Raw genomic sequence first — 12,645 nt, forward strand, 5'->3', positions numbered from 1 at the left:
TTTGAATGTTCCTGTTGCCAGAGTACCAGATACTAAACAGTCTGTTTTGCAGAGTAACCTGGTATAAGAAAGCGTAACTTCACACAAAGTCCATCCATCTTGCCATAGTCAGATGTCCACCAAATAGCTCTGGTTAAAGCCTGCCTCCCCTCTTTGGTCCCTCTCATTTCTGCCATAATTCACTCTTCTCTCACTACTGGTACTGTTCCATCATCTTTTAAAATTGCTGCAATAACCCCAATACTGAAAAAATCTGGTGCTGATCCTACTAACTTCAATAAGTTTCGCCCTATTTCTAATTTGCCCTTTTTTCTCCTAAAAAAATAGTAGCCATCCAACTTCACTCCACTTATCTCATAATAATCTATATGAGAAGTTCCAGTCTGGTTTTCGGCCCCTTCACAGTATAGAAACGGCACTTGTTAAAATTACCAGTGACCTTCTTATGGCTGCTGACTCCGGTTTAATTACTATTCTCATCCTCCTTGATATGAGTGCGGCCTTTGATACTATTTCTCATACCACTCTCCTTAATAGATTATCTTTGATTGGAATTACCCACACTTCACTTGATTGGTTCAGATCCTACCTCTCAGGCCGCACTCTGTTCATTCAGTTTAAAACTTTTACATCCCAACCCACTGTTGTTACTTCAGGTGCCTGGGGCCTCTTCTTTTTATTATTTACCTTCTTCCCCATGGCAATATCTTTCGTAAATATAACATCAATTTTCACTGTTTTGCTGATTACACCCAGCTCTGCCTTGCTAGTAAACCCACCTCTTCTTTTCCACCATCTTCGTTTATTGACTGCATTGCTGAAATTAAATCCTGGTTTTCTTCAAATTTTCTTAAATTAAACAGTGACAAAACTGAGGGTCTCCTCATTGGCTCAAAATCATCATTATCCAAAGCCGATTATCTTTATTTTGTTATTGATAACTCCATTGTTTCCCCATCACCTCAGGTCAAGAGTCTGGGTGTCATCCTCAACAGTACTCTATCTTTCCAATCTCACATTAATAACATCACCCGGCCTGCTTACTTCCACCTACATAATATTAATTGCATCCGCACCTCCCTCACTCCCCAAACCACTGCCATTCTTGTTCACAGTCTTGTTACTCCTTGTCTGGACTATTGCAATTCACTCCTCTTTGGTCTCTCTAATAAATCTCTTCATAAGCTTCAGCTAGTCCAGAATTCTGCAGCTCGCATCATTACTCAAACCTCATCTGTTTCACCATATTACTCTGGTCTTGCAGCAGCTTCATTGGCTCCCAATTAAGTTTCGAATTGATTTTAAAATTCTGCTATTAACATTTAAGGTCATTCATAACCTCGCCCCTCTATATCTGTCCAACCTTTTTCATGTTGCCATTCCCTCCTAACCTTAGATCCTCTTCCTCCATTCATCTGACCGTCCCTCTCGCCCGTTTAACCTCCATGGGGAGCTGAGCATTCAGCCATTCTGCTCCCAAGCTCTGGAATTCACGACCTACTCAGCTTAGAAATATCAAATCATTTTCAGCCTTCAAATGTAAACTTAAAACGCATCTGTTTAAAATGGCTCTTTCTCTATGATTACGGTGGCTTTGTATGGTTTTAGTTTTTATATTTTCTGTATTTTCTTATGTTGTAAGTTGTTTATAATGTGTTTTATTTATTTATTTATTGTTTGTTCAGTGTCCTTGAGTTCTTAGAAAGGCGCCTTGTATAAATAAAATGTATTATTAGATACTGATCCTTACTGTACATTTTCTTGTAAATTTTTTTTATTTTTTGATGTTTTAATATGTTGCGTGAACTGCCTCAGTGCTGTTTTAATAATCAAGATATCAAAAAAAAATGAGAGTTTCCTAAAGAAAATAGAACAATTATACGTTAACTGAAAGACATTTTAAAATAAACTGTTCAATTGAGTTCAGTTCATTTCACTCCTCTGTCACTCCTCTCATCCTTGTACAGTGCCAACATTCTAAACTGAACTGACTGGGCCACACTATCCTTAACAACTTTTTTCTGCCCACTTCTGGGGAAAACTCCCAGTAATTCCTAGGCCAGTAGAAAAAATTAATCCAATTCAGGATGTCTTAGATGTGAACCCCTGTCAGGAATGGGCTGGTGTTCCACCCCTTAGACCTTCCTTGCGCCTACTTTATGGGCCTGTTGTATGACAACAGTTAGTATGCAGCAGTCACGTGATTCAGTGGCAGCCTTTGTGGCACCCATCATCCAGTGCTCCCTTTTTATTGGTTTATTTTTAACCATTGTCTGTCTTTGGATTTTGCATTTTAATTTGTGCTTTTTCCTTGGGTCTTTTTGTCTTTTGCCTCCAGCCTCTGTTTTGGTTTCTGTGTTTGAATTATGAACTTGTTAATCATTTAAAATTTTTTAATGTGTACTTCTTTGTAAGCTCAACATAATTAGCATTGTTCATATGGCGTGTGTAGTCAGCGAAAGTAAGTGATTTGTGCAGCATTCCACTGATGCATTATTGCCTGTGGAAGATCAGAGGCTAGTGGGTTGCACTGTGCACTTTCTGACTCCTGTATGCATGCCAAATCAATCGATATATAACACTCTGGACCTTTCACCAGTGAGTTCTATCTATAGTACATATCCAAACTTGCTTAAATGGCTATCTTGATCTGGAGAAACAGTGGTTCTACTTTTAGGTCCTGCCATATTCCCGAGCTCCTCACCCAAAAAGAGAAATGAAGCACGGCAACCTATTTGCCTTAACAGTTTCATTCTTTCAGTCACTACCCACATCTTGTGACCATGGGTGACGTTAGGCATCTAGACTGACTGATAACTCAAAAGCTTTTCTTAATAATTAATACCACCACACTCAGAAATAACACCTGCAAAAATTCCTGTGCTGAAGCATTTCCTTTGTGTATCTCCTGACTATCTTTGTTTTCACTTGTGGACACGACTGAGGTGCACAAACATCTCCACTTGCATAGCTGATCCTCATTAACTGTAGTGAAGTTTTTAGTTATTTTCAGCAGAGAACCATAACGTCACATCACACTTAACTTCAAAACGTTCCAGTGCACCACCTCTTGGACGCTGATCTTAACCAAATAATATACCCAAACATGTATTTATTTATCTACTATATAATAAAACTCTAGGATCTGTGTGTCCAGTCTCTCTGAGCAATCTGATTGGTCATTTTGGCTTTGGTGACATGATGGAGAAAGGAGGTGCGAGAGTGATACACACAAGGAGGAATTTCTTATATAATACGCTAACGTGGCTGTCCGTTTGTATGTCCAGGATTTTAAATCACCTGTAGCTCGCAAACTGTGTGACCTATTGACCTGAAATTTGGTACACATATACTTTGTGACCTCCACTATCTGCTTTCAGGATGATGCTTTTTATTACTCTTTTTATTTTTATTTTATTTTATTGTAGAACTAGCAAAATACCCACACTTCGCAGCGAAGAAGTAGTGTGTTAAAGAAGTTATGAAAAAGAAAAGGAAACATTTTAAAAATAACGTAACATGATTGTCACTGTTATGAGTGTTGCTGTCATATATATATATATACACACACACACAGACACACACACATATAAACATATATATACATATATACATTGTGGTCCCCGGCCAGGCTCCCAGGAGGACCAGAGGAGGGCTTGTGCCTCCTCCAGACCGCGAGGGGGCGTCCATCCTTGTTATGTTGGTGGCCTCGGGTACAGGGCTTGGAAGCCCAGCCCTGTAGGGACCCGTGGCCTCCGCCAGGCCGCGCCCCAATGCCGGAATATCCCGTGTGCTCCCCGGCTGGGACGCCCAGGAGGACCAGAGGAGGGCTTGTGCCTCCTCCAGACCGCAAGGGGGCGATCGCCCTGGTTGTATTGGGGGCCTGGTGCCTGAGGAACCCCGGAGCCCAGCACTTCCGCCACACCAGGAAATGCTGGGGGAAGAGAACAGGGGACACCCGGACGGCTTCCGGGTGTGCAGCCGGCACTTCTGCCACACTGGGGTGTGGCTACGACTGATTGCCGGGAAGCAGCTGGAGCCCATCTGGGTTCCCATATAAGGGGCCGCCTCCCTTCAGTCGAGAGTGGATGTCGGGTGGAAGAGGACAAAGCTGGAGAGAGGACGGGAGGCGGTCGAGAGAGAGGCACAGTGACTGAGAGTGTGGCCTGGACTTATGGGGAATCGGTGCAAGAGGCACTGGGGTTTGTGAGCAATTATTGTACATAATATTGTAAAGAAATTGTGTGTGGTGGAACTATGTTGTCTGTCTGCCTGTGTCCGGGTCCAAGTCCACAACATATATACACATATCTACATATACACATATCTACATATATATACATATACACATCTACATATATATACATATAAATATACACATATCAACATATATATACACAAACATATACACACATACATACACACACACATATACATATATACATATACACATACATACATACAGATAAATATACATATATATACACACACACATATATACATACATACACATCTACATATATATACTGTATATAGCAAAATCCCCGTGCTTTGCAGCGACGAAGTACTGCTTTTAAATTTTTATTAAGAAGAAAAGAAAACCTTTTTAAACTGAGGGAAAATATACCAATAACTATTTGTTAAGGATCTCTTTGTATACCACGTTGTCAGTTCAGCACTCCGGTTGTAATATGACCAAGCTGTGTGCTGAGCTTACTCTTGAGAATGCAACGTATAGTTGTCCAGGAGAAAAGCAATCTTGCCTCAAATCAATGACAACTTTTTGTAGGGTCTGTCCCTGAGACTTATTACTTGTCATCGCGAAGCAGAGCCTTACTGGAAATTAGAGGCATTTGAATTGAAATGGGAGATCAGAGGGTATAACGGGGATGCGAGGAACACATTGAGTGTGGAGAAACTCTAGAGACAGCGTGTGTATTAACTTGTAGATTTTTCTGTGAGTATTTGGTGGCAGCGTGATGAAGTTGCTTCCACAAGACCGCGTTAGCTGTGGAGCTCAGCTCGGAGCATATTCTTTTCCTACCTTGTCAATTGGGTAATGCATTTTTTGAACAGCTTTGATTCATGGAAGTGATCACTCGTACTGCATTTAGTCAGTTCACGTGAGCTGCTCTCTTGTGTGATGTTGCGATGTCCACGGCTTTATTTAATGTTAGCTAAGACCCAGCACTTAAAAGTTTCTCGCTACAGCAGTTTTAACTCCGTTACAAAGTGATCCAAAGTCTCAAAGTTTATACCTCGTGTCTTCTCATTAAACTTGTATCTCACGAATAAAGTATTCGTCGAAGGCATGACAAACGGCAGCGGGAGCGTGTCTATAAACTTAATTTAAACTTACGGTTTACACCGTGCTTTGTTTCCGCAGTAGTTGCACTTATGAATATGCTTGTATGCTTTTTTCTTCAGCGCTCTTTGGAGCTCTTCCTTGTTTTCTACGTACTGAGTTCACAGTCAGTTGACGTGATTACGTGGGAGGCGTGATGATGCGACACGAAACTCCGCCTCCCACGGCCATCGACCTGCAGTCTATTACAGTATATGGATATAAATAGCTTCCAGTTATGACCATTACGCGTATAATTTCGAAATGAAACCTGCCCAACCTTTGTAAGTAAGCTGTAAGGAATGAGCCTGCCAAATTTCAGCCTTCTACCTACACGGGAAGTTGGAGAATTAGTGATGAGTCAGTCAGTCAGTGAGGGCTTTGCCTTTTATTAGTATAGATCAACTCTCTGCAGCAGGCAGCGGGCAGCAGGGTGGCTGTACAGCACATGTGTACGGGCGCCGTTCTCATCCCTACCACCTTCACCGTTACTACCCCTACCTCTTCATATCTTAAATCATTCTTCAGGCAGATTGGACACTTAAGTGCCAGCTTAAGTGAAAAATTAATAATAACATACTAAGTCATTGCAACACAAACACTGACTTAATCAGTTTTAACATGAAAGGATGCCAATGGAAGAAGAAAAGAAGCGGGCTGCTAGAGTGGAGAAAACAAGAGCTGCTCAGGAAGCATCAAGCGCATCAACCTCTGAGCAAACGAATGTTAAATGTACAGAGAAACAGTATGAAAACTATAAGTCAAGTGTATTCATTGCACGTTATCGTGCAGTCCGCCGTTACTGGTAAAGATATATTAGGCAAGTTGAGAGAGAATTGTCTTCAAAGACCGGACAGAAGGTGAGAAAGGTGCTTCAGAGATAAACAGGGTTTACAGGAAAGAGGTAGCACTGGTGAAGAGACATTCAGACACACAAATGCAGAGGAAAGATGCCAAAGGTACACGTAAGGCAAGAGATAGCAAATATTTTTAACTTATTCTATTGCCTGTCTTCAGCAGGTACTGTGGCTAGTTTATTCATAAAACTGGCAATGAACTGAGTAAGTTCATGGAGGTAGCCAAGCTTCAGATTTTCAGTAGCATTTGCTCTGGACCAGAATATTTAGTATAAACTGTACCACCAATGGACAGAGAAGCCATCAATCAGTATGGAAGTGTCAAATACTGGAGGAGCCCAACAGCCACTGAAAAGCAGCAAATTCAAAGGGCAGTCCTTACACATGGTTAATTACAATTAGTAAACCAGTCAATGTATTAATATAGCAGCAAATAAAAAATGCAATATAAACTGGCTTGTCCAAACAAACTGAAGAAGGCCTTGAGAGTCGCAGTCAAAAGTGTCAAGAGGCTATCTAAATACAGTATATTTACTAGTGCATCTTAATGTATTTTAATCATGGCACCAGAGAGCAGTGCCATGTTGAGTGTTGATTAGCACATACAAGTAAAAATTTCATTGTACTCTAAGAACATGGCAATAATGACTTTATAATACTATTGTTTTACACATATGGAGATGGTCATGTGTTACCTTAAAACCTCACAAATTATTTTGATATTATTTTTGCACTGTCTATACTATATGTGTTCTTTCCAGACAGGCAGCAGCCAGTTGACAACCACAATGTCTGATTTTCTAAATGCATGCTGTACAGTCTCTAAAGTCCTTATAGGTATAGAAAATATTACAGAATGTGATGTTCTGCTAATGTACAACATTTGCAACCATACCACAAAGACACCAAATAAAATATTGAATGATTCAGGGCATGTCTGTATCACAATAAAATTATTACACAGCCTTTCATACTCTAGAAATAACTAAATCTTTCAGACTGTTTTCCCTAGAAGCTACAGAGTCTGCGGCCCCACTGAAACCTTTTGTCATTGCTAAGTATTAACTACAGCTAACTGAATCAAATGATGCACCAGCACCAGCGCTGACTCCTGGGAAAGCTCCCCAGTGAAAACCATGAGTGTCTAATTAGAACAAGCCCATTTCATGCCTCTGCAAATGAAATACAGCTTCATTCCTGAACATCCTGATACTATGTTCTTTATTCATTATCATGTTGCATTCAGAATATTTGCAAAAATTACATTATTAATTATTTTTATTCAAATTAATTACTTATTGCTGTACTTGGAGCACTGGTTAAATTTGTTTTCTTAAAATCGCATGGTGATTCAGTAATAAGGATTGGACTGGCAACATATTGTTCAACCTTTAATCATTTTATAATGTAGTCTGTACAGTAGTTAGCGCTGTCCCCTAACAGCCCCAGTTGCTGGAGATCAAATCCTGGGTTACTCAGGATCTACATACTATGAATTTGCAGAGAAAGAGGAAAGCAAACTAAATAAATGGAGGTGACTGGGAGAAAAAAACATCAAAAAATATCCTAAAAAACATCAATACCATGAAAATATCTTTTACTAAACCTAAATGCTAAACCAGGAATCAAAGTCAATGCCAGAATAAAGGGTCTGAAATGCTAAATAATAACACAAAAAGCAACATGCAGAGATTTCTTTTCAATTATCTGCAAACTTGGATGTCCATAACATGCACAGCTTCGACCTTTTATTTATTTGCAGCAAAATATCAGCTGCATTCCCTCAGCAATGAAATAACAATTGATGATTAAAACGATGATACCCAGATAAATAAAGATGGCGTCAGAGAAAGACATGAGAAATATATAACCACTGAAAAATTTCTAATCAAAATATAATGGCAGAATTGGGTTCTACAATCTCAAAAACCAACATTTAGATATATAATGTCATAAATGTAGGGCGGCACGGTGGCGCAGTGGTAGCACTGCTGCCTCACAGTTAGGAGACTCTGGTTCACTTCCCGGGTCCTCCCTGTGTGGAGTTTGCATGTTCTCCCCGTGTCTGCGTGGGTTTCCTCCGGGCGCTCCGGTTTCCTCCCACAGTCCAAAGACATGCAGGTTAGGTGGATTGGCGATTCTAAATTGGCCCTAGTGTGTGCTTGGGGTGTGGGTGTGTTTGTGTGTGTCCTGTGGTGGGTTGGCACCCTGCCCAGGATTGGTTCCTGCCTTGTGCCCTGTATTGGCTGGGATTGGTTCCAGCAGACCCCCGTGACCCTGTGTTCGGATTCGGCGAGTTGGAAAATGGATGGATGGATGGATCTCATAAATGTATGTCTAATAACGTTCACAAATCATAACACTATGTTGAATTTGATCATTCTAGTTTGGTCCACAATGGGTTTTCTCTGGGTACTCATATCTCAAAGTTTAATAGACAACTCTAATCAGGTTCTACAGTATGTGTGTGTGTATACTCTGTAATAGACTCGTATGCCTTCTGGGGATTTTTCTTGTCTTTTACTCAACATTATTAAGATAAAAGGCATCTTCCTTCAACACCACAATGGAAAACAAAGGTTTTGAAAATGAACAAATTGATGTTAATGATGTTAATGAATAACACAGTCCCATTTTTTTTTTCCTGGTTAGATTAGGTTAAAGTCAACCTAATCTAAGTTAACCTAACCTAGAGCTGTACATTGCAGTGTGTAACGTCCGGGTACATACACTTGACAATACAGGATGCCTTTACATATACAAATCTACTCTATTACAAGCTATTTAGAATTTTGCAAGTGAAATATATTCATTTTAATTACATTTCATTATTTACAGTATTGTTTGTCTTTTTGTAAAATACTTACAACAGTATTTATGTCTTAAAACTGATTTTGCCTCACAAAATTTTAGGAACAACTCCTTAACTTCTCATTCTTTAATCTTAAGTTATCCCACCTACAGGATTTCAGTTTTTAATATTTTAGAGCCACTAATGGATAATTTAGTGCCCTGTACTATATTAGTTTAGTCATCGTCCTTCTTTTCTCTTCACTCATTATTTAGATTTTTGTATTTTATATTCAGGTTGTCTAGTCTTTTTATTTCAGTGTAGAAATGAAAAGGAACATTCTTTCAGTGCTGTTTTAACTGGATAAATTTGAGTGTTCCTTTATGCTAATTATGCATTCATTATCATGAAAACTAGCAAAAAAAATCTAAAAATAGACAAACCATCTAAGCCCATTTTGCCCTCCTGTGAAGGTTAAACAGGTGGCAGTTTATGGAGCAGTTTTGCTTTCTTGGATTCATCAGTAAAAATTGACTTATTTATTGAAGCATTTATTTATGTATATACTGTATGTATTAACATATATATCTATATTGAATGTAATATATTTGAATTATTTTACTTTTCACAGGGTAATGAAATGAAACACGTTGGAATATGTTGTTCAAGAGGAGTTCATGTTCCTCTAACACCCTTTACAGCTGATATTTGAGGGAAGCAGGACCCTGAAAACAGGTACGCAGATCCTAGAGTCACTATACAGCATGTATAACTGGTGTTGATGACGACGATTAACAAACATCTAGGAATGAATTGGTAAGAGCTCTTCGTGACTAAAATGAGGGAGATGTTGATCCAGAAGCATAACTTAGAAGAGGCTTGCACATTAACCAAGTGTGTTATTCCTTTGGTTTTATGCAGTAGGTTAGTTGAGTCCTGGGATGTATCAAAACTGTGATTGTAATGATGCTTCATTTCATTTCAACAGACTCATTAATAGAAATTTAAATAATCAGACATGTCAATGACAGGCTGGTGATGAAGGTTTTGATGCTCAGTTTTGACACTATATTGCTCAGTACCGGTACTAATGGCTCTAACCAAGACTCTTATAAAGAGGTTTAGATGGCCCCAAATACTTACACTTATAAAGTGTTCTAAGAAATCTATCAGCTTTTCTCTCATTCCATTGATGTTGTGGTCACTGTATTACGAGTACTTTAATTGTGCCCTGTTCTCCATTTCTCTGTAGCTGATTCTTTACTATAAGTTCAGTTTGATTTAGATATATTTCGCTGTATACAGTTTGTGACCTTCTGGCTGATGATAGTTGTATATTTCCTTATGTACAGTATATCCTCCAAACACCAGCTACTTGCATTTCAGTGATTGTTTTCCATTCGTTATTCTCCAGCTGTGTAATTTGTCTTTTTTTGCACGTTCATGGTAAGCTTTGTAAAGCAGAAAATGTTTCAAGGTACTTCAGGTAATTTCATATAAAACCCAAGGGACAATTGTATTTGGTCATTTTTGCCAAATTCATTTGGGTTTAACACACAGCCTGAAGACATGTTGTCATCTGTAAATTTTGCTGGTGCATGACCTGTGGTGGGCTGTTGTACCATCTAGTATGGGAACCTGCTGTGCATCTGTTAGGCTTCTGCCCTATGTAACCCTGAACAAAAGTAACAGAAAGGGCAGATGCAAATAAGAGAAGACACACATACGTTGGTTTTTCTTTGAGGAGTGTAAATGTGTTGCCGTGGTGTGGCTCGGGGTGTCAAGGCAAAATGGAAAACTTTAGATTCAGCCCAGGCTTCTTCAGAATGGAGTTGTGGTTGGCTGCACAATTAAATTCCTTGGCTGCAAATGTGTTTTGCAAAAGTGGAAAAAAAGAGCCGTGAGTTAGTGTTGCCGCCACTGAATAGTCACTGTGGAGCCAATGCCTCTCCTGTGCTGGCTATCATTGTATAACACGCCTTTCATTTCGGTACTACAGTTAATTGGTTTTGGGAATCATATTTTACTGTAGACTTTGGCAGCCAGCAGTAAATCAGTGTAGCTTACATACTTACAGTATACAAAATGATTGGGTTTCCCCAGCTGCTTAAAGCCTCAGTTATTCTAAAGTCTCTACTGTGTAACAAACTGCACATGCAATGCCTCCTGAAAGCCTTCACATTTAGTTCAATTCAATTCAAATTATTCTTATGTGAGTTCCACATGCTATACAATAATTTAAAGTAAATAAGCAATACAACATAAAAACAATGTATAATGGTGAGACATAAGCATAGAAAACATCATGCAATTCATACAAAAATATACATATATATTAAAAATAATCCAATTCAGTGTATCTGCGTGCCAGTGCATATCCTGACAGCACTGGGTAAAAGGTAGGAAACAGTCCCGGTCATACCAAGTGTCTATCCCAGAACTCTCTCACACACACACACCCACACAAGGCCAGTTTGAAATTTTCAGTTGACCTAACCTGCATGTCTTTTGGGAATGTTGGAGAAAAACTGAAAACTCCAGGACTGAGAGGTCATGCAAACTCTACACAGACAATACAAGGTCACAGAATTCAATCCCAAGACTCAGGATACATGAGGCACCAGCATTACCTACTACACCACCACAGCATCCTGGTGTTTGTTTTATGTCCAGATTCTAAAATTTCAGTTATCCCTTGGCAACCATCTTCTGAAAAGGATTATTCTGTATGCAAAGAACAACGATCTCTTATGGAAGAAGATGTCTGAAAAACAAGTGATGATGTATCCACTCCAAGACAGACCATGGGCATTGTGAAGAGAAAGAAATTGAAAGCGACATAGTAATGGCAAAATAATTTAATATTAATATTAATATAAGAGAGCAATGTGAAATTACCTTAGCCAGTATTAAAATATGGATTCTCCAGCCTTGACTGAAATTGTAAAACTAATGAAATTCTCTTCTACTGGTAGGTAAGTCATTACAGAGGTTGCTGCCCTATAGCTGAAGGCACTGCTAATCTTTGTATATTTTTTCACTTTCTCTTTCCTAAACTATCCAATAGAAAGTTCATGAAAGTAGGATTTTATTTCACTGATCCATACGCCTAGTTAACACTTAAAAATCAAAAAACACAGTGAAGTTGTTGCGTTAAATGGAAGTCATATAATTGCCTGGGTTCTGCAGTACCTTTTAATTACTTTACATAGCACTTTTTAAGTAAAATGCCATCTTCTTTTTATATATTTTACTAGCTCTCCCCCGCAGTTCTGCCCATGTAGTAGTAGTGAAACAGGACAAACTTTATCAATAAACAAAAATCAATAAACAAACAGGTATCGCTAGCTAAGTAGAGGCAAGATACACTCCAAAACATTCTCAGCTCCGCACTCCTGACATTACGCTTCCCCCTTCCCTCGGCCTGCAGCCTCTGCCTCAGATTAGCAAGAGTATTTCGCTCCTGTAAGCAAACTATGATTATTAGCATGATGAGAGAAGTTGCAAAACCATCCGGAATGTTCTAGCAGATTACAGAAAAAAAACCCAATCTAAATCCGTTAAGTAGTTCTCTTGTTTGCTAGCTAAGCAGAGGTAAGGTACACGCCCTGAGTCTCCTCAGTCTGCTGCGTCTCTCTCTGATGCACGCAAAT

At 39.2% G+C, this 12,645-nt stretch overlaps 1 protein-coding gene across 2 annotated transcripts in view; it reads left to right on the forward strand.

Annotated features, from left to right (window-relative positions):
• bcl9 (BCL9 transcription coactivator) overlaps window positions 1-12,645 on the forward strand; it is a 522,554-nt gene that overhangs the window by 269,442 nt on the left and 240,467 nt on the right. For both annotated transcript variants that reach the window (XM_039743665.1, XM_039743666.1), the window contains one exon: window positions 9,624-9,727. The gene's annotated coding sequence lies outside the window, so the exon portion shown is untranslated. The remainder of the gene's footprint in view (window positions 1-9,623; window positions 9,728-12,645) is intronic.

Source organism: Polypterus senegalus, chromosome 2 (assembly GCF_016835505.1).
Source record: "Polypterus senegalus isolate Bchr_013 chromosome 2, ASM1683550v1, whole genome shotgun sequence".
In the NCBI taxonomy this organism is placed as follows: domain Eukaryota; kingdom Metazoa; phylum Chordata; class Cladistia; order Polypteriformes; family Polypteridae; genus Polypterus; species Polypterus senegalus.